The 26,625-nt window shown below is 40.8% G+C and overlaps 1 protein-coding gene across 6 annotated transcripts in view; it reads right to left on the bottom strand.

Moving 5' to 3' along the window:
- Positions 1-26,625, bottom strand: part of ZMIZ1 (zinc finger MIZ-type containing 1) — a 525,799-nt gene that overhangs the window by 108,233 nt on the left and 390,941 nt on the right. The window contains exon 1 of one of the 6 annotated variants that reach the window (XM_045023884.1): positions 15,761-15,865. The exons of 4 other annotated variants lie outside the window; for them this stretch is intronic. The gene's annotated coding sequence lies outside the window, so the exon portion shown is untranslated. Of the gene's footprint in view, positions 1-15,152; positions 15,374-15,760; positions 15,866-26,625 lie in introns of those variants that run through there. One more of the 6 variants, XM_045023883.1, reaches the window with a different exon arrangement.

The following is a 26,625-nucleotide window of genomic DNA, read 5'->3' as shown; positions in this document are numbered from 1 at the left end:
AGGGTGGGGTTCCTTCTCGCTGCCACCACTCAATTAAGAAATGTGAATTGAGACACAGTCCTTCCCCAAAATCCTAGGGGATTCCAAGAGCCCCAAATCCATGGAGTTCTCACACCCAGGAGAAACAAACCATTCCCCCTGCTTCCTCCCCCCCCCCTCCCTTTTCCTAGGAGAGATACCGGGATCCAACTACAGAGGGATACCTCCCCCTCCCCTTTCCCTGAGAATCCACCCAAGGAAAGACCAACAAGTCCTTAATAGAAAAGAATTTATTAAAGAATAAAAAGAAACTACAGAATCTCTATGAGCCCAAGCTGGACACTCATAGGGTATAACCTTATCAATCTCTGGAGAGAATCCCCTCTCCCCCTTTTCTCAGTAAAAGCAATATCAGCAAACAGGAATAAAGCATTTCCTTTAGCAAACACACAATTGCAAATGTAGAAATCAAATCATAAGACTAATTCGCCTTTCTAATTAATACTCACTATTAATTAGTAGAAACTACTCCAGGAGAACTTGGAGACATGACTGTCCTCTGTTAGATCCAAAAACAGTTCTCACTCAGACAAAGGCTTCCCTCCACAGAGATTTGAAAAAATCTTATCTCTGATTGGTCCTCTGGTCAGGTGGTCACCAGGTACTACATGTTAACCCTTTACAGGTAAAACAGACTTTAACCCTTAACTATCTGTTTATGACAACTGCATATGAAGGCATGGAGGATACAAGCCCCTCAAAGCTTAACGGGCTTAGTCAATAGGTCAATTAAGTGCCACACTGGTAAATAGTACAATGGGTCAATGATATGATATTCTTAACCTTTTTCCAGAGGGTATGGCTGGAGAGTCTTGCCCGCATGCTCGGGGTTCAGCTGACCGCCATATTTGGGGTCGGGAAGGAATTTTCCTCCAGGGTAGATTGGCAGTGGCCCTGGAGGTTTTTCGCCTTCCTCCAAAGCATGGGGCAGGGGTCGCTTGCTTAAGGAGTGGGTGGATCGGCTTATGTGGCCTGCATCTTGCAGGAGGTCAAACTAGATGATCATAATGGTCCCTTCTGATCTTGAATTCTATGATTCTATGATTCTATACATCAAGGAGAAAAAGACTCTCCACAAACTTTGAAAAATGTGTTTTGTCAAGAAATTCAAAAGAATGCAGAAACTGTCAAAAGCCACCAGGGTTGGACAGAATTCTGTCATGCTGGCAGCAGAAACCAGGAGAGATGAATTGTACTGGCGGCTACTGGATGGGTTTTCTAGTTTAAATGATGTGTCACCAATATTCTATCGCAGGGGTTGCTTTCAGAAATACACAAGCAAGTTGGATTTGGCACATGTCAGAACTGTATTGAACCTAGGAAAGAAAACAGAAATCAGAAATCTAATCAGAGAGCATCATGTTGACCTGCTTTTATAGCCACCAGAACAAGCACATCCTCCAGCGAGTAGTCCTATTGTATTGTTTGCCTGAGAAACACACACAAAACAGACAAGAACCTTCATAAATCAGGAACATTTGAAAGAGCAACCAGTCTAAAGGAGGCAGCTCTTCAGAGAAAAGATGACATGCTGCGCAGAATATCTGTGGAAGACTTGATTGCTAAGAATGTAGTTTATCACTCACCATGCCTTTCTTCCTACTTAAGTTAAATTAATCTAAGCAAAACCATCTAGTTACACTACAACAATACAGTCACCTTATGCATTTTATCAGCTGATTGAAGACCTAGACAATGATCTTATATACAAGAGGCTCTTCTCCTGTCCTAGCTGCTACCAAGGTATAAAACCTACTTCCCTCAGATGTAGAAACTGCAAACTATTCCAGTAGCAAGTTACAGGCTAGGTCAGAAAAACATTATGGTTCTGCAATTTTGTTCCATTCACAACAACATCAGCCGATGCTATCCAAGCTGCTCGTAATCTGAAGCAAGAACTTAAGTCATCCAAATGTTTATGGATTTTTTCTGGGGAGTGAGCTTGATAAACAGCTTTCAAGTAAACAAGTGGTTTTGTACAATGTTGCTTCAATCCTTTGGTCTGCAATAGACAAAAATGAAAGCCTCAGAATATTATCCAAAGCCAGGCGATTGTAGTTTACAGAGATCAGATACTTTTTTGCCAGAGTTTCTCGTTTGGTTGATATACAAAGAGGCACCTAATTCAGCCAGCGATGTGTATCATCCTTCAGAAGACATTCAAAGAAGGTCCCTTTCAGTTGTGGAGTATATAGTATGTAACAGTTGCAAAATTATCACACCACTGCACATAAGCCTTGGTGCACAGCTACACCATGAGTTTGAGTCTTGCAATGTAATTGACATACAAGAAAGAAGCTGGCCCTTGTCAGATTGACCCTCAAAAGCCATGTTCTGTGTGAATACGTAAAAGTTACAAGAGAAAGAAGTGACCTAAGAAGAAATAGTAAAGTCAAAGTCCAAGAGTATTACTGAAAAAAGCAGATCTTGGTGAAGAAGGAATGGGAGATTTGTGATAGGTGCACGTGATTCTGGTGATTAATGTAGCTTCTTCAGGCCCAGTCAAGAAACCTGGCAGCAAAACATTTGCTGCCATGGTCAAGAGGATCAAATTTAAGTCTGGCAAGGAAGGTACAATCACAGCAGCCAACTGTCCAGAAATTTGCTTTTTTGCAGAGCCCTGTCCTTAACAAGATGCAAAGATGATGTTTCAATGGCAACTGTTCTTATTCATCCAATAGAACCTGTGTGATGATGGAACAGTGAGAAAAACAGACAAAGCTGAATTAGAGCATCAAGCTGAAAGAGTCCTTAAACTAAGCATATGTAAAAAGAAACCACAGTATACATCAGAGATGCCATGGCTGACATACAAATGATGGCTGGAGACAAATTCCACACATTTGATGAATTGGCTGCTGAGTACTTGAGGCAAGTAAAAGGATTTGACAAAGCTAATTCTATAATTGACTCTTTGACAGATAAGACAACAGTAACTCTGTGAAAACTGCAGAAAAACAGCGCTGGACAGGATCTAAGATTGGATTCAAGAAATACCAGGTGGTAAGTGGACACCCTGGAAAAAATTTCTCTGTGTGGCATCCAACAAGCAATCACTTGTAAAATTCCTCTGTAAATATATGGTTCAAAATGCACCTGAGTGTGTAGGAGTACACCTAACAGAAACACTCCTTCTTGCTGGAGGTTTTTCCAATAGTGAAGTAGAAAAGTCCATCACCAGCAGAGGTGTTGAAGAAACCGAAGTCCTTTACAGTACTCCAGAGGAAGCAGACACAGGATGTTTCTGCATCCTGTATGTGCCAATATGACTTTTGGGTCTCTTGGTGTCAGAGGAACTATACTAATTAGGTCACTAGATACAGATGTTTTGGTTCTTGCTGTTCACTACTTTCCAAAAATGGAACACACAGATAACATGTGGTTTGAAACAGGCACCATTACCAGCACCAGTGACAAGCATTGCTTCCTACCTTTGCGTGCAATTTGTGATCCACTCACTCCTGACTTCTACAACATACTTTCTGTCATACACGCATTAACAGGACGTGACTCTGTGTTATCCCTGTTTGGTACTGGGAAAAAAAATATATCTGTGTTTCATGTTATCAGAACAAAGGGAGCTTACCACTTCAGCGATCTTGCCAAATTAGGAGAGTGTGACAGACAAGCTCCAATTTCTGCACCAAGGAAGTTGGTAGCAGTGCTGTCTGACCAGAGAGAGAAAGAAAAGGAGACCCACAGAGACCTGAATTGCTTCTGCCTCAATCTAGCTATCAAGTCACTAGCCAAACTCCCAGCATGTGAGGACAGTTTTGAAGAATATGTCAAAAGAAGATCTTGGCAATCAAAAAGTTAGATGTCTTCACACGTAGGTAAACCAGATATTGCAACATACATGGAAAAAGGTGGATGATGAATTGCTTCCTGTATTCTTCAAGAGCCCAATGGCATCTGAGCTTCTACAAGACCCCATTCATGCCTGTATCAGTAGGAATCACTGCAGAATCAACTGTGTCTGTAGGCAGTACAATCTCCTCTGCACCAAACTGCATACATACTGAAGACAGTGGTAACCCCCACACACACAACAGAGATCACAATGATGAATAAGATGATAATGTTGACTAGAACTGCCACCAGTACTATTACATTTCACGGATACCTGGATACATTTATTATTAGATTTTGATTTACCCTTTAGATTGTTGTAGGGGGTGCACTGAGGTCACAAAGGAATCCAATTTTATGTCTTGAAATAATACATAGAGATATTAAACTAACAGAAACAAATGTAAATATTTCAAAGTGGTCATTTTAACATGTTGTTAGTGTCATTGTTTATCCCCATTTCTATGGTAAAGGCACCACTTGACAGCTCCATATCATACCTCATCTTGAAGTAGACTTAATAAGCTTTCAAATGCATGTAGACAGGGTACATTAAGTTCATCAAATCGGTGACTTGACTAATTGACTAATTGCCGCTTGACTAATTGAAGTCTGAACACAATTTTAAACTCACCATGTACAAGTACAAGCTTATATTCACTTTGCACAAACCACTATCAGACACTTATTCAGTTGAATACACCAGTTTGCTTCAATCTATTCTTGGGGATGGGCTTGTATGAGTAAATTAGTAAATTGATTAGAATAGAAATGCTGAGCTCCCACAGCAGGGAGTTGTAGGTTCTCAGACCTCTGAAAGGCCAGAAATAATATACAACCAGCACATAGCCAGTGAAGATATTTAGTTGCAATTTTCAGAAAACATATATTGTCTCTATTGCTACAATAAAATCATATCATTTTACCTTCGAAAGGTGAAGCTTAGAACAACACAGTGATGAAAGAAACAATGTTCATTTTTCTACTGAATGCACTACAGAACTATAAGAGTGAGTCGCACAGCAAAAGAACAGTTTAACAGATTATAGAGCAGGGATTCTCAAACTGGGGGTCGGGACCCCTCAGGGAGTCATGAGGTTATTACATGGGGGTGGGGTGGGGCTTGTAATCTGTCAGCCTCCACCCCAAACCCTGCTTTGCCTCAAGCATTTATAATGGTGTTAAATATACAAAAAAGTGTTTGTTTTTTTATATTATGAGGGGGGTCACACTCAGAGGCTTGCTATGTGAAAGGGGTCACCAGTAGAAAAGTTTGAGAACCCCTGTTACAGAGCACACTCACACCTCACACCTTTTGTACTTGCATAATAATAAATAATATAATAATAACACTTCACACTACTAACACAACATTGACTTATCATCATTTTGGTGATTGTCTCTTGCAGGTCCTCAGATATAATGGAAATGGGCACCATCATAAGATGATGAGATAGATAGAAAGAATAAATGAAGTTGAGCCCTTCTAGTACCCTGCTCTAACCAACTAGCTATAAAAACTAACATTTCAACATCCCAAATGGGTTCAAGAAAAAGAAAGCTCCTCAGATAGTCTCTGTCTCGTTTTAGAAATGCTGTAATGTACATGTAAGAGGCAGTATTTTCATCCATCTTTACTTATGATCATATTAACAAACAATTACTTCAGTTTTTTAAAAAGGTCCTCTTCTGATTGACACCTGTCCGGATAATAATTTGCCTCCATGATAAACAATTACATTAAAAGCTGTTCAAATGTGGGGAGTGTGGATGAGAGGGGGAGGTATCACCCATACCTAATGTGCAAATAGCTTGTTAATTTGTCAATCAGCCAAAATAAACAGAATGGGCATGCAACAGATTTAGTTAAATGCCTGAGGAATAGATGTCAAATAAATCACTTGGTTAGCCCTATCTCCCATACTAAATTATAGTCATTTAACAAGGAGGAGGATTTCTTTTGTTAAAGCTTTTTTCCTACTCAGAATCCATCAAATGTAGTTTGTATCATTTTGAAGTCCACATTAAACAGTAGGGGCAGTTGGTGTACAGAATGGCTCTTTTATGCTTTCTTACAAACACTTAAAAATATATCTATAGAGAGTAGTGTCTTTATGGGATTTTTCAATAGTTCACTCCTATTCTCCACCTAGTTCCTTGGCCCTGATTGGCAAGTTAAAAGTTGTGGCTTCCTGCTGTGGTTCTTGGGGGCAAAATGCATGGTCCAAAATTACAGCGAAGGTGTGCATTAAACTTTATGAATGCTCAAGATGTGACACCGTCGTGAGAGCCACAATAAGTTCTCTATGTGGAAGGGGAAAGAAAAAGCCTAGCTCAGAGAAATGAAGGCAGTATTTTAGTCTGATTGTGAACTTTGAGGAGCTCGCAGGGGAGGGACCGGGATGGACAGCAGGATACAAGCCTTTAGTGCACTGTGGTACATTGCTGACCTGGTCTTTTTTAGACCCTCACAATTCTATAGCTAAAAAAACTGCTTCAGAAATCAGCCCCTGGTCACAGCATCTCCCTGCTGCACTAGTATCTTCTCTGCCCTCACTCGCCTTGTTAAAAGAACAGGAGTACTTGTGGCACCTTAGAGACTAACAAATTTATTTCAGCCTAAGCTTTCGTGGGCTACAGCCCACTTCTTCGGATGCATAGAACTCTCCTTGTTGTTACTCTCCACCTAAAGGGAATGTTTCCCTCCAAGCCCACAAACTCATGCTCTGCCTTCTTTCTCCCTGCTAGCCCCTATATAGTATGCATCTTCGCAGCACCTGAGATAGGTTCTTACTGTCTGAGGCAGGATCAATAGGAGGTCGGCACATGGAGTGAATGAAGAATGGGGACCAATGTATATGCATTTCATGTGGTTGTAGTGTCCAGAGACTCTTTGGCTCCAAGCTGCAGTACATGGAATTGATGGGCTGAATTAAGAATGCAATGGTAGTTTTAATTCTAAATATCTTGGCTTTAGTGGATTTAAAGTTGGCTTCAGTATAATTTTCCAGTTTTCTCATATTTCATTTCAGCTGATAGATCTCTACGAAAAAAACACTCAGTAGTAAAGATTCTTGTGTACCACTAACTAGGCAATGCTCCATGGTTATCTTGCTGATTCTGAGCCATTGCCTCCTGCCCAAATTATGGTCACAATATACCAACACTGTATGATCACTAATGCTTAAGATGCAGTTGGTTATAGATATTGGGAAGTTTGTTAATGAGAAATCTAATGAAGGTCAAAAAACATTTGCTAGTCGATGTAAGAAATGTTGCCTCAGGAAATAAAAAAACCATACACCACAGCACATGCTGAAAGCAAAGAAAGCTGTGCTGGAAGTTCAAAGTTACAATTATTATTATTCTCACTCTGAATTAGAGTGGAAATTAACAGTAATTACACCCCCAAAACACACTATTTTATTGGGCCTTTTATGCTAAAACATTGCACAGGCCTACAGGTAAGTAAATTAATCCACCAGGAGAAATCTAACTGGGGGTTCAAAAGGAAAATAGGTTGTCCCCTCACTTTAGAAGACAGGTTTATCCAGAAATAAAACAGAAGCATAACCACCTAAATCTCTTTTCCATAAGGCTTGAAAGTGAATCTTGCTACCACAAACAAATTTTACTTGGCAAATCTCAAAGAACATCTTGCAACACAGGACTAAGACGATCAGCAAGATCTGATGGACTAAGGTCATCTAATAGCTTAGAAGTCAGGGTCTCAATTTTTAAGCAGAATGCAATGCACAGTGTAATACACTGCAGACAACCACGTTTTGCTCTGTGGAGTCAATGTAAAGTCTTTGTAGGCAAATCAGCCAATTAAGAAATTATGTTTCTTCCCCAAGGAACAGAAACAAAACAGGGATAACCATCAGGAGATCTGAGTGAAACAGAAAAGTGCATACTCTAGAAATGCTCCCTAAATGGTCAGAAGATATAGGCCAGATGTTTCTTCAAAGATAATCCTTCATTTCTGTACAGCTAGAAAAATAATATGATTTCAAACAAAAGAAATATTATGTATTAGCAACAAAAGACCAACGCGACGTTTAGGGCTACGAGCATTTCATTTTATTAGAGCTAAGACAGAAGGAGTTTTCCAATACCCAAGACCAGATAGATATCTGACAGATCAGTGCACTGGAACCAACAATGATATACTGATAAGAATAGACAAAAATCAAAGAATAAATCCAGATTACAGCTATAGTGCTTATTAAAGGTATCATCACATGTAGTAAAAGGCATACCACACTGAACATAAAGAGAATCAGAGATAAAACTATTGACAGCAACAAAACGAGAATGGAGAGAAATATAAGTAGTAAACCAAGTTAACAGAACCTGGAAGACCTAAAAGTTGCTCATGGCAGTCAAATAACATTCTGTGATCAATAGAATCAAATGCTGCTGACAGATCAAGCAGGATCAAGGCTACCTAAGCCACTGAAGTTTGCATGAAAGTAAATCAGGATGCGCTCTACCGAAAGTATTGGTGTTATAGGTAGGAGTGAAACCAGAGTAAAATTTCCCAAACAGTTTTACAGCTGCTAGATATGACAGTGCAAGTAACTGCACAACAAACACACTTCCTAGAGATGTAGGCAAAACACAGGTAATTCATTGGCAAAGTTTTCTCACAATGCTTATTTTTTACTTCCCAGTGATGCCCAGTAAAGAGATAAGACAACTTCTGACACGTGCCTAAATGTATTATATCATTAAAACAAACAAGGTGCCAGACTCAGGCTCTCACTTTAAGGTCAGAAGGGACTACCATGATCATTTAGTCTAACCTGCTGCACATTGCAGGCCACAGAACCTCACTCACCCACTCCTGTTTAACAAGACTAAATGAAGTCTGGTGGGGCAGTGGTAGAACAACCGGCCTCTAATAATATCAGTTTGATCTTTGAAAAAAAAGAATGACAGCAAATAAAATATTATTAGTATGATTTTTATACTGAGAGCTGTCCTAACTCTGCTGCCATTGAATTCAATCGGAGCCAAGTGAGGCCAAAGCTGAGTGCTGTTGAAAATCCCACCCGAGAATTTTAAAATGTCAAGCATTTGAAAAAGAAAAGGCCCTACCGACGTTAACACAATCTAAAAATAAATTACATGCAGCTCATATTTGCCAAGGCTTGTATGTTTTTGTTCACTTCCTCAATGGTGCCAAGATAAAATATAACACTAATAAATGGATGAGCTTCAAGGAAGAGGTCAAAAGATATTAGGAGTCACAGCTAGAAGCCTTCAAACCTGGTTTGAGGAATTAGGTTTCAAGAAAAAAAGAATGGGTATCAAGGTTTGGTTTCTCACGATATTTTTGGGAGTTAAACTTGGACTATAACAGACAAAAATTTGGGACATGAATGGGTGGCTGAACATTTTTTGTATTAATACACATAATTTATGCTTTGGCAACAGGTGGAATGGGCTAACTCTCAACAGAAGGAATCTTAGGGTATGCCTTCACTACCACCTGGAGCAGCAGGCAGAGATCAATCCCCGAGCGCTCTCCCATTGACTCCTGTACTCCAGCTCGGCGAGAAGCACAGGCAGAGTTGACAGGGGAGTGGCAGCAGTCGACTCACTGTAGTGAAGGCACCACGGTAAGTAGATCTAAGTACATTGACTTCAGCTATGTTATTCACATAGCTAAAGTTGCATAACTTAGATCAACACACACACACAGTGTAGACCAGGCCTTAGTGAAGTGGGCATCAGGATTAACAGAGCTGTGGAGGAATTGTAAAATATCGGGAATGACCTACGTTAGTGAAATGCAGCATGATTACAGGTATGCTGGTCGGAAACATTCAATACTGATGAAGTAACTAGTTTCAACGTCATTCATTTTCATCCCTCTGTTCTCAGGGTTACTTTGTTTTGATACTGAAGGAGAAATCCTTAAAGGAACTTCTAATTAAGAGTGAAAAGATGGTATAAGTGCTCTGGGCTTCGCTCTCTTCAGTGAGTCCTGAATGAATGATCCTAGGTGTGTGCCAGATGGGCTGGCTTTCACATTGATGATGAACGATAGACACTCTTCACCACGATTTAACAGCAATTACTGCATGATTTAATTGTGCATTTGTGTACCTCTTATCATTTTCGAACAGTTACATTTCATAAGGGCTCAACCATCTCTTAATGTTTTGTGGATTTCCTGGCTGAAGGGCTTGTTCAGCCAAACACATTTGATTCTTGGCCAACAGTTTGCAAGCTTTTATTTATCCTGATAGGCCTCGATTGCCCTGCCCCAAGCCCTGCTTGGGCTCTGTCCCAAAGTGACCCACAGATGCCATTTTGATTGGGGTATGTCTGTGGGATGACAAGGGCAGATGGAGGCAGTTGATTCTCATTAAATCTTTAAACAACGATTTGAGGATTTCAATAGCTCAGACATAGGTTAGGGGTTTGATACAGGAGTGGATGGGTAAGATTCTGTGGCCTGCGTTGTGCAGGAGGTCAGACTAGATGATCATAATGGTCCCTTCTGACCTTAAAATCTATGATTCTATGATCTCCAGTACCCGTCACCCAAGAGGCAACTTGGCATGACCACATTCACTTGCATTATCTATCTCTGGGCAGTCAGGATGCTTATTCCAAGGAGAACCTCCTGGCATTATCTACAGGTGTTTTACATTTTTGGTTCCACTGGAGGAAGAGAAGGCTTTCTAATAGTCTCTCTCCCACACACTTTTGCACACACTAATCACTGTTTTAACTGAATAGAAGGGCCTTAATTAGAGTAGCAGAGGGGGAAGATCTACTCATCTGTGCCCTGTCTCCTATTCTGATGTCTATCTAGGATGCTTATTAGGTAGGGAATAACGCTGCCATAGTTCTAGAAAAGCTAAGCAATGGATTAGTGTCATGTAGCAGTATTTCTTAGGCATTGATGAGAAAAGATGTGCTCACTTTTACTCATTTCATCTCCTCTCCTTGCCTGTGTAAACTGTCTTTCTGTATCACTTTTCAAACCCTGCTACAAACAGCAATGGGAAACTTTGCCATCTTTTCTGATTTTTTTTCTCTGTACTTTTCTATCCCATTGCTGAAGCGCTACAGAACAAGGGATTCATTGGACCTGAAGATGGTCTAGGGAGAAGGACTGGGGGAGGGGAGAGCAGTGAAAAAAATGTTTACAGCACTCCAACCCTATGCTGAGGTGAGGCTTGTTTCTTTCAGCCTGTCTGCAAACTGCAATGGACCACCCCTGCAGCGCAACTTGTTGCAGGTTGTTTCATGGAAGTCTTCTGTAATGACTTCCTGTAAGTTTTCCGCGTCAGACACCTAGCAGTTACCACATTTATAGGGGCAGCAGCAGAGGAAGGAATTTCACCGGCAGTCTGTTTTTACAAATGTTAACGGATATCTCTGGAATGCCGATTTGTGTCAATAACTTTGCAAATCATAAAAATGTATTTTGTTTGCTGGCATTCCTAAAGCAATAAAAGGTGAACAGGAAAAGTAAACTTGCCTCCTGTCTTAACAAAGAATTTGATTTTTTCTTTGAAGTCATCTAGGGAAAGAATATGAAATCGCAGGATTTCTTTTTGTTTCAGTAAGATCCTTTTGCTGGTCACCTGGCTATGAGAAAGCATGATCTACAGTAAGACACCCTTCCCTCAGTGGCAACTAACACACAGACTTATGTGCTATCAGTTCAGCTTGTAACATATAAAGCAGCAATAAACAGCTTATACGCAGAGTCTTATCCCTGGTTAAACCTCTTGGGTAGGCCACAGCTAACTTGTTCCGCTAACCTTTAGCAGACAAGAAGTCCATGTTGCCAGATCTCTCTCTAAATTACCTCACTATAAATAAAACCACACGGCTACTACATTGATAAGCGACTTAATAACCCCCATCCCAAAATGTACTCCCTACATTATTGTCTCGCTGTTTCTTTGTATTCCCGTCTTTCTGTAATCCTCTGTTGTCTCTTTTCTTATACTTAGATTGTAAGATGTCTGGGGGAAGGATTGTCTTTCTGTTGTGTTTGTACAGCACCTGGCCTGGTCCATGACTGAGACTTCCCTAGGTGTTATGGTAATACACATTTTATGTGCGCGTCACTCAAGCACAGTCAATGCAACATTTCTATCAAGGCCATTTAAACAGAGATGTAGAAATTTCTGCTACAAAGCTATGCAAGATCAAAGATTTTAAGACTCAATTTTGGACCCCTCTTAGGTAAGCATTTTCATTTCCTACCACAAAATTGTCTCTTACATGTTCAGATTGTCTCATAAAAAGATCATAGAATCATAGGGTTGGAAGGAACCTCAGGAGGTCATCTAGTCCAACCCCCTGCTCAAAGCAGGACCAAACCCCAGACACATTTTTACCACAGTTCCCTAAATGGCCTCCTCAAGCATTGAACTCACAACCCTGGGTTTAGCGGGCCCATGCTCAAACCACTGAGCTATACCTCCCCCGAAATCACACTCCTTTGAGCTGGATACTTCGATACTATCTATGTGGTTACATTTCCTCCAAGAACTTTTTCTGGTGGCTCCATCATAAGGGAACCCACTCCTCCCTAAAATTACCGTATATACTCAATCATAAACTGTTTCGTTTATAAGCCGACCCCCCCCCCAAGATGGATAAGTAAAAATGGAAAATTTTTATAACCCTATAATTCAGGGGTCAGCAAACTTTGGCTCCCGGGCCATCAGGATAAGCTGCTGGTGGGCCAAGATGGTTTGTTTACCTCGAGTGTCCACAGGCACGGAGGTAAACCTAAGCAAAGTGTCTTGGTGCGCCAGCTGCTTACCCTGATGGGCCGGGACAGCAACTGGTGTGGAAATTTTTTTCGGGGGAGAAGCTGGGAGTCAGGCGAGTAACCCCTGTGACCACCCCCCACATGACCCCACCCCTAGACCGGGACCCCCACACTCTCCTCATCGCATCCCTTCCCACCCAATCTGGGGAAGGCCAGGGAAGGTTGTCTCTGGCCTGGTTGGAGCTGCTCCGGCAGGCTGGGCAGCGTGGCCGCAGGCTGCTCCGGCGGGCCAGACCGGGTGGCGCAGCTGCAGCACGTTTCAGTGGGCTGGACCAGGCGGCACGGCCGTAGCGTGCTCTGGCGGGCTGGGCGGCGTGGCCACAGCCTGCTCTGGAGGTGCGGCCGCTTCGGAGGCTGGAGGGAGAGCAGCATGGCCAGAAGCAGAGAGACTCTGGCCCCACCTCTTCCCTTCTGGCTCTGCTGGCTGTGCCGCCTTGCTGGGGGGAGGGGCTGTGTCCCATATCTCCCTCTCTATACCCATTCATAAGCCAACCCCCTTCTCTGGTACTTCCCTTTTTTACTAAAAAAATTTGGCTTACGAACGAGTATATATGGTAATTTTAAATGTTTATAAGCAATTTTTCACCTCAGTTTTAGCCCAAAAGCTTTGCTCCAGATGTCTTTTTGATATACAAAATAAACCAAAAGAGAAATAAAAAAATTGCAGAGCAGTGTGGCATAAGGTAGGAGGAGAATGTATGTTTTTGTTATTTTAAAATGCAGCATCTGCTTCTATGTATTATAAAACCAAGACAAAGTCAAACGACAAGTGATTTCTGAGATGGAACCCATTCACATCTACAAGATCCACAGCAACAGATGCTTAAACAAATCTTATTAATAAAACTGTAATAAAGCTCTAGGCAAAAAAAAATGGGTAACTATGAATAATTTCTTTGAACTTTATTTTTAGTTTAAGTACTACCACTTTTCAAATGGCATATTGCTCATACAGATGAAGTTTGTCATCTTGGCCCAATTAACTGCCTAAGCTAACCTAATCAAGATATCACTTCTTAAAATAAACCTGGCTACTTCGTTATCAGGCTAGTTGATAGTTTCATCCTGCACATACAAGAGAATACATTTCTACTTATTTGTCTTCAAAAACTAAATCCATAGGTTTTCATAGCAATCTCCCTTTCTACAGTTGTGTCATCCTGGCATAGTGCAACATGTAAGTGGTTGACAAACCACTATAATTGCTCAGTTCAAGACACTCTGGACTGAAGGCCTGATTCAAAGCCCATTGAAGCCAATGGATTTTGGATCAGGCCCTAAATGAAAACAGTTCAACTGCATGTCTGACCCTAGATGACTGAAATCAATAGGTGCTTTGCTGCTAACTTCATTGGACACAGGATCAGGCTCTAAAACTACTCAAGACAAAACAGGATTCCACCGGATCAGGAGAGTTGTTACATACTGTACTACTCTCCCTCCAGTAAATAGCTGGAAGCATGCTATTCTTTACACCCAGGTTGTTGATGTTTATTAGATACACAATTTTGAGTTCCGAATTTATACACTGCTTCATTCCAACTACACCTCTGCATGCCTAATTTCTATTCCAGATTTAACTGAGCCTGGTTTATTTCACTCTAAAACTATCACTTGCTCTGCTCCATGTAATTAAGAACACCAAGGGACTATTTAGCAGGACTTCAAATGCTTCAGTGTCACTAGTTTTAATTTTTGAACTTTCGAAATACTCTTTCAAATGTATCAATGGTGTCCTGTATCTTTTTTTAAATATCACAATTAGTACTGAAGACTGCATTCCACTTGGGAGGAAAAAATACCTGTCAACTTTAGTACCTGAGATTGCTATTGACACCATCATGTCTGTGCCAGTTTCCTTGAAACTACTTGCCAGGATGCATGTTAGTTGTAAGTTACGTACAGCAAGGTCTTTAGGAAAGCAGCGTAAATGAAATGGTGACAACACTTACAGTATTTGTTGTTTCCAGAATATCTTTTGGAATATACAACATTCTGACAGTAAAGACAGTTTAAGAAAATGCCATCAATGCTTGATGCACATTCTGCTTTTATGGTTGCAGGTAAAAAGAAGCAAAAAAAGATCTTGTAAAATGTCTGCTTACAAGTCAACATTTCACCCTCTAAAATAACAATGTCCTAAGGATCAGTCAATCAAATTAGTAAGATCTGAGTATCCCCCAGCTTCCCAAATTCTCTTCAGGGGCAAACACAAGGAACAGTAACTGTATGCAAATATGTCCCAGTTTCCTACTCAGTCTGCCTTTCATCTCCTTATTCTGCCTTTTCCATCTGACAACATGCAGTATTGCTTTACCCACAATGCTCTCGCTCTCTCTGTCACACATACACCACACACACAGTCTCAGACAGACTGGAGCAAACACACACGCGCGCACGCTCGCACACATCCATACACACTCCCTCCCCCTAAAAGAAACCAACTTACCCACAAGTTATATTTCATTCAAAAACTAGTCCTCCTCTGCTCCCCCTCCTCTGTTTTTCCTGCCTCTCTTCCGTTGCAGAAAAAGGCCACATATGTCTGAAAACACTTCTAGGCAGAAACCATCTAGTGCAGAACAAAGACAGCCAGGGTTGCCTTAATCTCAGCATAAGGCAGCCAGTAGCTATTTTCAAGCTTGTTCTCTCTCTCTCCCCCCTCTGAGGGCACCCTGCGCTGCTCTGTTTCTCTCTCTCTCTCTCTCTCTCTTCTCTTTGCCTGTCCAGCCACTGCACAACACACATCAATTATTCATTGCTTGTCTCCCGGTTTCCAGGCAAAACCAATCACAGATGGAGTCTTGCTAATGGGCTCATGCCGTACTTGCCAACAGGCTATTTGTGCTCAAGCTACAACCCTCCAGAGACAATAAAGAGAATCAGGTTAAGCTTTAAAACTTCACACGTACACGAACAGACCTGAAACAGCGATGTGCATGTCAGCATCCATATGACATTGCTTAGGAGCATGTCTTCAGCGCACAGGATGCAAGAAGGCTGCTTTAAATCTTCTGAAAGGGTTTTAAGAAAAATCAAACACTCAGAAAATCTCACCTCAGCTGCATGTTACTGATATGGCTGGTTTTCTTTTCTGTCTCTAGTGATCCATCTCTCCCATTACACACATCTCTCTCATCCATATACACATCCACTTCTCTCTCTCTCACACACACACACCACACACACACACACACAAGCAATCACAGCCACTTTGCCCAGAAGGGAGAGAGAGAAAGGAGGAGGGGAGGGGGAAAAAACCCAGGCAGCTCACATTTCAAACTTGCAAGGAGGGGTGGTGCTTAGAGCACTAGGACAAAGCCTCTTTATCTGGCACCCAGCCAAAATACTAAAATAAAATCCCTTGATCAATTAATTTGAAGCAACTCTTGTTCGAGTGTGTATAACAAATCATTAAGGGCGTGGAGGCTGAAAAGTCTTCAGAATTGGAAAAATTAATACACTTGTTTCCCCCCTCCCCTGCGCAGAATGCTGTTGACTAAATCCATCAAACTAGTCATGCTAATTAGCGCCAAGAGAAGCCTCTGCATTTAGGCAGTGCTGGTGGCTTCCTATGAGAAGAGGAATCAGTCCACTGGAGGCAGAGTGGGAGGAAGTGAATGGACAAGTTTTCTAGTCGGATGAATGTTAAATATGCATCAGGAGCATGATTGATCTTAGTTACCTGTTGAAACACAGGAAGGTTGGTTAGTGCCATTTGATCGGCACCTATATCTGAATTTGTTTTTTGGGGTGTGTGGGGTGGGTTGTGAGGAAGGAATGATTGTGTTACTTTAGCCTTCATTTTTATTTAGCCTTGATAATCCAAGATACTGCAATAATACTGAGCATTTATGTATCATTAAATATACAAAGCACCATCCAAGTATTTAGCCCTCCCAAATGGACAGGAAATATTATCCCTAATTTACAGATGGGGAAACTGAGGCACAGATAAATTAAGACTGTGCTTTCAAAGGAGCCTAAGGGAATTCAATGGAAGATAGGCACCTAATTCCTCTGGCATGCTTTGAAAATCTCACTCAAATGATTTCCTCAAGACCATAGAGAATGGCAGGAATAGAACTCAGTTCAAGCCCCCTCAACTACCTACCTGTGGCTCATTCCTCTTAATAACACCAATAATTTTCCATGTAACATAACTAAAACTGTTTAAGTTTAAAATTAGACTTGTGCGCATTTTAAATATGTTCAATACTTCAAAAGTACTCTTTACAGAGAAAGATATTTCAACAAGCTCTTCTGTGTAAAGGCTTTCTGTAAGGAGTTGACAATATAAAAGACAAGAAAGAAATGTACAGGAAGTGTATGTGACTTTTTTTCCTCCTCTGAGGGAAAACTGGCAGTTTAAGTTGTGGCTGACCAAGAATCAGCCTTTTCCTGACATAGCATCCTGTGGTAAATAGCCGCTTCCTTCCCAGGCACAACCTTCACAAATGTTCCTCCATTTCTTAAAGGGGCACTGGGACATTTTATCACAGAGCTCACTGGGTTAATATGCTGCTGCTTCCATTCCAACAAAAAGAAAATGGACTATAAATTAAAAAAAAATACTAGCAGATCCACCTACATTCCTTTTTGTTAAAGAACCTAAAAAGGCTCTGCACTTTTCCCCCAGTATTTACAGTTACTCACCAAACCATGTTTTAAATAAATAAATAAATAAAATAAAATAAAATAAAATAAAAGTGTCTGCAACATGACCAATCAGGTAAGCAAACTACCAGAGATACCAAAGTGCGGTCTGCTCTGAAAAGAGACTCCAAAAAATGACATTGTCAGGTTCAATGTTTATTTTTGTCTGTGAATTCAGATCAAACAAGTAAAAATACATTTTATTCTCACTAACTTCCATCCTTGAAGGTACAGCTTCAGGTCGGACAGTCAAACTGGGTTCTCGCCTTCTCTCACAGTTCTGCCAGTGTCAAAAGGTGCTGCAAGTCAAATTCTCCTCAGTTACACTTTTGCAAACCCCAGAGCTGCACAAGTACAACTAAAGGCAGAATTTTAAAACAATATGGCTTGCACAGGTGTCACAAAAGGCATAATTTGGCCTATATAAGCATTAGTACTGATGCATGCATGAGATGGAAGAAATCCAGCTAGATTCTCATAGCCCAGAGAAAGAGTCTGCAGGGCTGATAGAAAAACCAACCAACCAACGAACCAACCTCAAAAAACAAATATTTTTATTTGCAAACTGATCAAACTTGAGATGGAGGCAATGAGAGAAACACACAGAATCTCATGAAACTGTTTTTATCACTTTTCAGAATAGAACTGAACTTTAAGAAAATGTGAATTATATTGATTGGCAGGCAGAGAAAATGATAACACGCGTGAGTTTCAGATGACAATATTATTCGGAACTGGCAAAACTATGAGGGATTTAGGATGATAATCCCGAACAAAAACCAAATTCCTTGCTGGCATAACTCCACTGATTTCAGAGTTTGAAGTTATGCCTGAAGAAACTCCCCCCCCCCCAAATATTCACTTTATTTATAAATTTATATGTACAATTTAAATATATAAATTTATATATACATACATACATACATACACAGAGTGTTGTGCTGGTTTCAGATTTTATTGCAATTACAAAACTTTCACATAGCGTTAATCCCAATGTTGTCATATTGCATATTAAAAAAAATTGGACTTTTTAAGATCATCTGGAGCAGCCTTTTCAAAATCAAGATTGATTGCTTCCCTGCATGAAAACCACACTGAAATCTGAGTTTTTCAGAAGAAAATATATATAGATATAATTTCCACTTTGATATGTTTACATTTTTTTTAACTTTCATTTAAAAAAAAGATCACTATTTTTTTTCTGCTCTTATAGTCACTTTCCAGTGTCAGAGTGTAGGTTTCTCTTTAAACTGTCTGTCTTTTCAACGGAAGTGGTTTAGAGTAGACAAATCATTTATCTAAAAATTATGTACTTACTTCTCCTTTGACAAATCTTTAGCAGGTTTCTAATCCCACCCTGCCACTTGAAATAACACTTTCTGTGATGACTTTTGAGTCTCAGTTGTCAGAGGAATCTGGCACTGTAGTTAAATGGATTAAATCATACTTCATAGCCTACCGTATTTTGGCAAAGAAGTGGTTTATCATTTGTAGAAATTAATCATAAGAGTTTTTTCTGCAGGGCAAATTCCCAATCATTTTTAAGATTACTATGTTTAAGCCCCAATGACAGCAGTATGTCAAATTACATCATAGGAAGGGTTGTCTCATGCAGTGATAACTATTAACAAGACCCACTGAAGTCATTTACTACTGGGAGGAGCGTGTGTCTGTGCTGGGGAAGCCATTTTTAAAAACCGGTGTAGGAAAGCAAACCCAGTGGCTGTGCTTTGTGCTGCCATTTGAGAAAACATGGATTCTACTTCCAGGAAAACCACCTCGCTGCTGTGACTAGAGAAGCCTGGTGTCCTTTGGACTCTCCATGTCATTCAACCCTTGAGGGAAGAGCGAGGAGTGCTTTATTTGCAACACATCTAGCAGATTAAGGAGAGATGGTGATAGGCTCCCAAAGGAGTATTGCCCAGCACTTATATCTACCTTGAACTATAAAGGCAGGGACTGTCTATTTTTGCATACTGTGCAGTGCCAAGCACATTACTAATGCTAAATAAAACCTAAAAATTAAATAATAATAATAATAATAATATTAAACAAAAAACAACAATAAACATTTCTCAGCAAGCAGAAGAATGAAAATAAGTGGGCTGTAGAAGGGACAATGAACCAATCTCCAATTTAAATGCTTTAGTGCTAATTACAATGTCAGACACACACCACCAGTGGTGCCTGATGTACTGGGGTATCATGATACTTCAGCGTGGTTTCGTAATCGTGGCGGGGCAGACACTTATGTGGAGGGGGAACAGTTTAGAGACGTGAAGGAACCACTCATGCTCTTTGTCAAACAGCAACAATATGTCAGTTATTCCCAATTTTGGAATAACATGACACTTTGTATAACTAAAGTATAACTGCTGACTTGGCAAATTACCCATAATGAAAGAAATAAAGCATCTAAAATTATCCAAAGGCCCAATCTGGTAGTCCTTATTCAATGGGAGTTTTAGTGGAGTTACGTCTTTAACTGCAGGATCTTAGTACATTACTTCAAAGGTTATTTATCTAATGCAGACAGGAATGCCATCACTGTGTATACATCTTAGCACTGAAGCAACAGTTTTTAAAAACCCTTTAAAAGAATTACAATTACATGTTAAAAATACAGAGACTCCATGGGTCAGTGGCCTTGTGGTTTTTTTTTAAATGTCTCACAGTAGACTGCATCAGTAGAAGCTGTTATAAATCACAAGGCTGCATCCTAGTCAGAAAGCAGCAATATACTTTAAAAAGAAGAAGATCCTTTAACTCAGCATCAAGTGCCTTTCATGCATAATCCACTTTTCCAAGATCAAACCAACTCAATCCAGAGAGGTGGGAGAGGAAGCCTAGCATATTAAGCAAGGAAAACAAACTCTGCAATGTGGTTAAGTCCTGTTCTTTTGTTTAAGTCAAAGGTTGCTACACTGCACAGCTCACTACACAGCTCACCATATCCCTGAAGTCCCCATCTCTGCCAGGTGTCTCCAACAGCAAGGCAGAAAAGTTCCAGAATGTGATGTAGCATCTCGGCTCACACAGGCTCCCTCTTTTCACCACTGCTACCCTGTGCTAACTTGCACAGACTCTAAAATTTTAATATTTGGTGGTACCAAAGAATACTGGAAATACTGAAAACACTGCCCTGTGGACAAGCACACCCTATATCTGTTCAAGTGGACTTGACCTTTTCACATTTTCTTTGACAATATCAGGTGCCATTTTTAATGTTTAAGGTCTTGGACATTTTTATGTTCTTGTACAAACCCATTATGAAAGAACCTTCTCTCCTCCAACCCTACAGATGAGGTCAAGATGGGCTGTGATTATGGAAGCTCATAACTATTGTAATGAGGAAATGCCCTCCCCTTTCCCCTTTATGATCACCATCATCTTCGGAAGAGGAAGCCCACCTTACAACCCCATGTCATGTATTAGTGTAGGATTTTGCTATCTTCTCATTCTATTTCTTTTTTATTAAATGTCTTTACCATACATAGACCCAAAGAGCTATGACAATTACAACGAAATATGGAAAACTACAGAACAATAGAAAAAAAAGCCAAATTCATCATGTTCATACATTTACATTTTATTCGCTGCTATCCACTGTAAGAAAACAGAGGGCAAAAGGAACCAAAGCAAAGAGAAAGGAGGACACAAGGGAAAGATTACACTCCCAACATAGTGAGGCAGACAGAAAACGTACCCTGCAGAACCAGAAAATCATTATATAATGACACCATCAGTCTATAACTGTCTCCAGTGCCGTTTCACCATTCCCATCAATAGAGCTCCCTGTACACATCGCTATCTGTCAATCAGAGAACTCTAAAAAGAAAGACCAAATATTCTCAAATCTGTGGAGTTTTTCCCCTTCTTTTAGTCTTTCAAGAGCTACTACATCATTTAACTCACTGGGACAGTCTTCTACCCTGGGAGGTTTAGGTGACTTTCAGCATGATAAGATAAGACTCCATACCATTAAGAATAATGAGGCTCACAGGAACCAGCATTTTTGTGAATTCATCATGTGGGAGATTTAGGCTGAGGAGTCCCAATATAAACATTTCTGGTTGCAGCAAAAGAGAAGTTCCTACTAGTTATTACATTCTTACATGTCCCTACTCCTCAATGCTCCTAATTTGTAGACAGTCCCATACAAACCACCATATAGATGGAAGCCAGGAATGTACCTTTCCAATGGTCATTTGCATCTTTAATGCCTCCTTTGGACACAGCAGTTGGAGTCCATTGCATGCAAAGCACTTCTGGCGAATTAGACAGAGACAGAGGCCTTTTTGTACCAAGTCCAATTTCGTTACAGTGTTGCGTGATCAAGGGGATTCCCAAAACCAGGCTCCATTTATTTTTAACCATCTCTGTACTTTTTTCAGTAGCCTTCTTTAAGTAAGTAGATACTTCTGCAGCGGGGCTGGCAAGCTGCCCAATTTTCCTTGTTACTTCAGTAAGTCTAGAGATGCAGGAACTACTTTTGGATGGGGGCAAACCTGATTGACTAATTCTAATGGGCTTATATGTTATTTAAAGGGTAAAGCCCCCTGTTTTTGCCTATATTTATTTCACAAGACTACCCTTTTGTGCCTGCCTAGTCTAGCATTGCATATTGATGATAATTCAAGCTCATTAGAGGCATCACTTGTTTCACTTTCATCTTGTACCTTCTCCAGCATCTAAGCACAGCTCAAGCCCCACCATGCCTCTCCATAAATGGGAGACCAGTCACATCTATGAAGTAGCTTTGTCTCTGTTTGTTAAGCACTTGGGGATTAGAATCAGTCTATTGACTTCAGCCGAAGCAGAGTTAGGCCAATGCTATCCAGGCATTTACTATTATTTATTTAGTTCCACTCCTCTATTTGTTTTGGACTTGCTGTGTGACAGTGAACTAAAGCCACACGTTGGCACAGGCATGCAGGGAGTTAACTATAGCTAAGCTTCTTCCTCTCCCTGCAAAAGGTGCTCAGGGGTGGATAGTGAGGCAGGTCTGAAGACAGCAAGCTAAAAAGAAAGAGGACAGGAAACTCCACAAGGAGGTAGTGGGTGGGAATGCCTTGGAGTAAAGAAAATTCCATCCCCAGTCACTCCATGTCTGACAGTAAAAACCCTGGTCTGGGTTCTGTTTTTTCTTGGCACTGTAAGACCAGTTTGTTTTGTTTCAGCTGCTGTCAAGGTTGCTCTCTAAGACCCTCAGGAGATAAAAGCCTTCAGGAAAACAAGGTCAGCCTAAACGACTGTGTTTACTTTGATTCTTACAAACATTCCACTACCATTTATCATACCATACCTTGTATCACCAAATGTCATCTCCTCCTCATTCCATCCCCACTCTCCCATATCAGGGCCATTCAAATGGCTCTGTGAATAGGGCTCTCAGGGTTTGCTTGTACTCTCCCTCTTGAGCCTAAGCATGTCACTGTCTGATGCAGCTGAGCTCCAACAGTCCAGGGGAATGCAAAGGTTCCCTCTCAAATCCAACTCATCCGCATATAGCCACAAGAATGAAGCCAAAGTGTTAGAGGGACCAGAACTGGGAAAGAACAAGTGATGCAAATGCACTGAGTGGGACATGAATAAGATAGGAAGAAGCCCTCGTCTTCCCACAATGGTATGCATCTTCTGCACTGGAAAGTCAACAAGAGAACACTAGTCCCATTGTGGACATGAGTCGTTAGAGCATTAGAATTCAAATGTAATGAGAAAGCTGAGATGAGACCAATTGGATTCTATTAAAAAAAACCCCGAGGACAACGTTGTGTGCCCCTCTCCCAAGACCACTATCAAACCATGAAAACCATCACAAATGCACACAGCTCTCTTGCTGGTGCCATACCTCATATGCTAGAGGAAGATGCAAAAGTTGTCAGAAGGCAACATTATCCAGAATCACTTAAGGAATGGCATTGGTGTTTTAGACCAGAAAAACTGACCTATCTTGAAAGTAGGCCAGTCTGGAAAATCTTTCCCTTCTACATGCAAAAAGCGTGTGTGTGTGTGTGCGCGCACAATCCGTTTCAGAAATACCACTACATGTCTTTTGCTAACTATCTAAACAAACCTGTGAACATATGCCATATACTTGTTTTTCATATTAATCTGGCAGAAAGCCATCCAAAATTGCGTTTAGTAGATACTGAGATGTAGCATGGATCAGGTGTTTCAGATCAATAAGGAAAAATTTTCTCCATATGGACCAAATCCAGTTATTGTCACTTTTTTTCTCCTTGCATCAATCTGACTTCAAGAGCATCCCTCAATACCCATATTTGACTGTACACTAAGGAGGATTACAATATTAGCAAAACCAAAATAGAATTATTAAAGTTTTGTGATTTTCTGACTATTTTGAAAGTGAATATATGCAGGAGAAAGGGAATGGACCTGAATGGAAAGCGGTGTAGCTCAGAGGAATACCAAGTGAACACTGGTAGGTAATTGTTACAGCTACGTAAAGAAGAGCTTCAGGGATAACTGATATTTACCAAATTTCTCTCTACAACACTCTGTTCAAAGTAGGTAGTTCTCCAAAAACTGCAGACCCTTATTATAAGAAAGCCCACAGCTTAATCTTGGTATTTCAAAGGTTACTGGACTATGGGCTCATTCAACTCTGAATACTATGGGCCTGATTCTCATTTACACTGAACTCATTTACACTGTACACCACCTTAGCAGTGTAGCCTCAATGAATGTGTTTCAATGCTGGAAAGTCATCTCTTATAGCTAAAAATGTCTTAGACCCCATTAGCTTATTCAGAATCTGAAAAAAAGATTCACTTCAACATTTTTTGCTGAGGGGAAAAATATCTGTAACAATTTATAAGAACAAAATAAAAAACAGCAATTAACACAGGCTTCTATCTTTAGTAATTATTCATATACCTGTTTAGCTGATAATAAGTAGTAGCTCCAGGCTGTCTGCCTGCATTGCTAGGACGCAGACAGCAACCTTTGCTAAATTGACTCTATTGGTTACACTCATGCTGCAAGAGCTGTTTTCAAGGACAGATGTACAATGCTATATGGGTAAAGAGACAAGCAAATTAGAGATGGGTGCTCTGTCAGAATTGGACTGAAAAACTTGTGTCAGCATTTCCCTACATTAATAAGGCCTTACATTTTTAACTCTTCACCTTCTGGCTATTACAGGGATGCAAGAAACATCTATACTCACAAGTACAATATATAACAGAGTTTTGTCTTCTAAAATAAATTTATTTATTTAATCCCTGAAATGTAATGGAGGATCAAAAACAAAACAATAGCAAGAGTATGAAAAGGTGTACTATGGCGATTCATAAGGAGTATTTATCCCCAATTAGATCATGGTGCATATTATGTCACAGATTATGGATTAAGCAAGTTTAGAACAGCTAAGCAAAGTGACAGCAAATTGTGTTTTTTCTATTAACCACTAAAATATAATGAATTAGAAGTGGTCAAAAAATATGACAAACATTTTGTAAAAAATTCTGTAGCCAAGTTTCTATGAATGTGTATCACAATGTTGGAAATTTTTGATCATCTCTATTCTAAAGTCACAGGAGGCACTATGCTGCCTAGTGGAGGGAACACTGGACTGGGATTCAAGAGATCTGGTTTCTATACACGGCTCTCCCACTGGCCCATTGAGTAGCTTTGTGCAAGTCACTTTGCCTCTCTGTGCCTCAGTTTCCCCATCTGTAAAATAAGCATGATCATTACCTCCTTTGTAAAGTGCCTTGAAATCTACTGATGAAAAGTGCTATATACGAGCTAGATATTATATTATTATTATTATTTATGAACAAATGACGGCAACAATCACTTAGGCCTACACTAGAAAAGGTTTGCCAGTATAGCTCGCCCCCCACAAGTCCAGAGACATATGCCAGCAAAAAGAGTGCTTTGGCCAATAAACAAGCTATACCACCCACAACCACATTTTTGCCACTGTAACTGCGCCTATAATAGAGCTTTTGCTAATATAGAAATGTGGTGAAAAAAAAATCACCTCCCTAACAAACGTATCAGCAAAAGTTTGTAGTGTAAACCTGGCTTAACTGGAGGATGATAGCATGAGAGACTGAAATCCCCTGAGAGATTGGTAATGAATTCGATGTGATCAGCGGAACTGGAGTCAGAAGGCCCACATTCTCTGGAGGAGCTTCTATTGACAAGACACTAGGAAAACAGACACCGTGCAGAGTTGGACTAGAAGCAACTCAGCCACATGGAGAGGGCTGTGCACAGGGCTTAATAAAGTTCCACTTGTTCAGCTTAGCCTGCATTCAGCTTCACTCTTTGCAAATGAAATAGGATAGCATCTTTCACCTGTGCAAGTTTTCATCATCATGTTCCTATTACGCCTCTGGTGTTTAGGGCAGTGACGAAGCTCCTCCACTCTGGTCTGTTTCTGGCAAGTCTTTCAATCAGGGCTGCCCGGGGCTGGGGTGGGGGCGCGGGCAAGTGGGGCAATTTGCCCCAGGCCCCGGGTCCTGCAGAGGCCCCCACAAGAATATAGTATTCTATAGTACTGCAACTTTTTTTTATGGAAGGGGCCCCTGAAATTGCTTTGTCCCAGGCCCCCTGAATCCTCTGGGCAGCTCTGCTTTCAATGGTCCCCAGCTGTGCCCCAGGTTTTTCAGCTCGGCTTCCACAGCTCTTCACCATGCTGTTTTCAGGCAGCCTCATTTTCGCTTGCCTTCAAGTATCCATCTTATTGCTATTCTGGTGATGGAATCAGTTTCCATGCGAAGCACATGACCGATCCATCTCCAACGCCTCCTGGCAATGATGGTGCTCAGATCCCCTTTTCTGCACTGTCTCAATAGATCTTAGTTTGAGATTGTTCTGGGCCAAAAGATACAGAGGATTTCTCTGAGGCAGGTTGTATGGAATGAAGACAGTTTGGACATGTCAGACTTTCTCATTCTCCAGCATTCTGCACTGTAAAGTAGTGTTGAAAGTACGCAGCTCTGATAAATCTTGAGTTTGGTTTTGGTGTTGTATTTTGATGATTTCCAGACCGTATTTAAGCTCCCAAAGGTGTTCCTGGCTTTATTGATTCTGTTCCGGATGTCCTGGCTTGTTCCACCATCCTGGCTGATGGTGCTGCCCAAGTATGTGAACGTGTCCACATTGGTGAGAACATAATCCTCTCTCCGTACTGGTGATGGTGAGTGTAGCGGGGCAGCTGCCCCACTCCAGAAGAGCAGGGGTTAAAAGCAGCTCTTGGAGAGGGCTGTGGCTGGTACCCAATTAGAAAA

The sequence above is a fragment of the Mauremys mutica genome, chromosome 7, assembly GCF_020497125.1.
Source record: "Mauremys mutica isolate MM-2020 ecotype Southern chromosome 7, ASM2049712v1, whole genome shotgun sequence".
NCBI lineage: Eukaryota > Metazoa > Chordata > Testudines > Geoemydidae > Mauremys > Mauremys mutica.
This window is presented reverse-complemented; position numbering and strand designations above follow the sequence as displayed.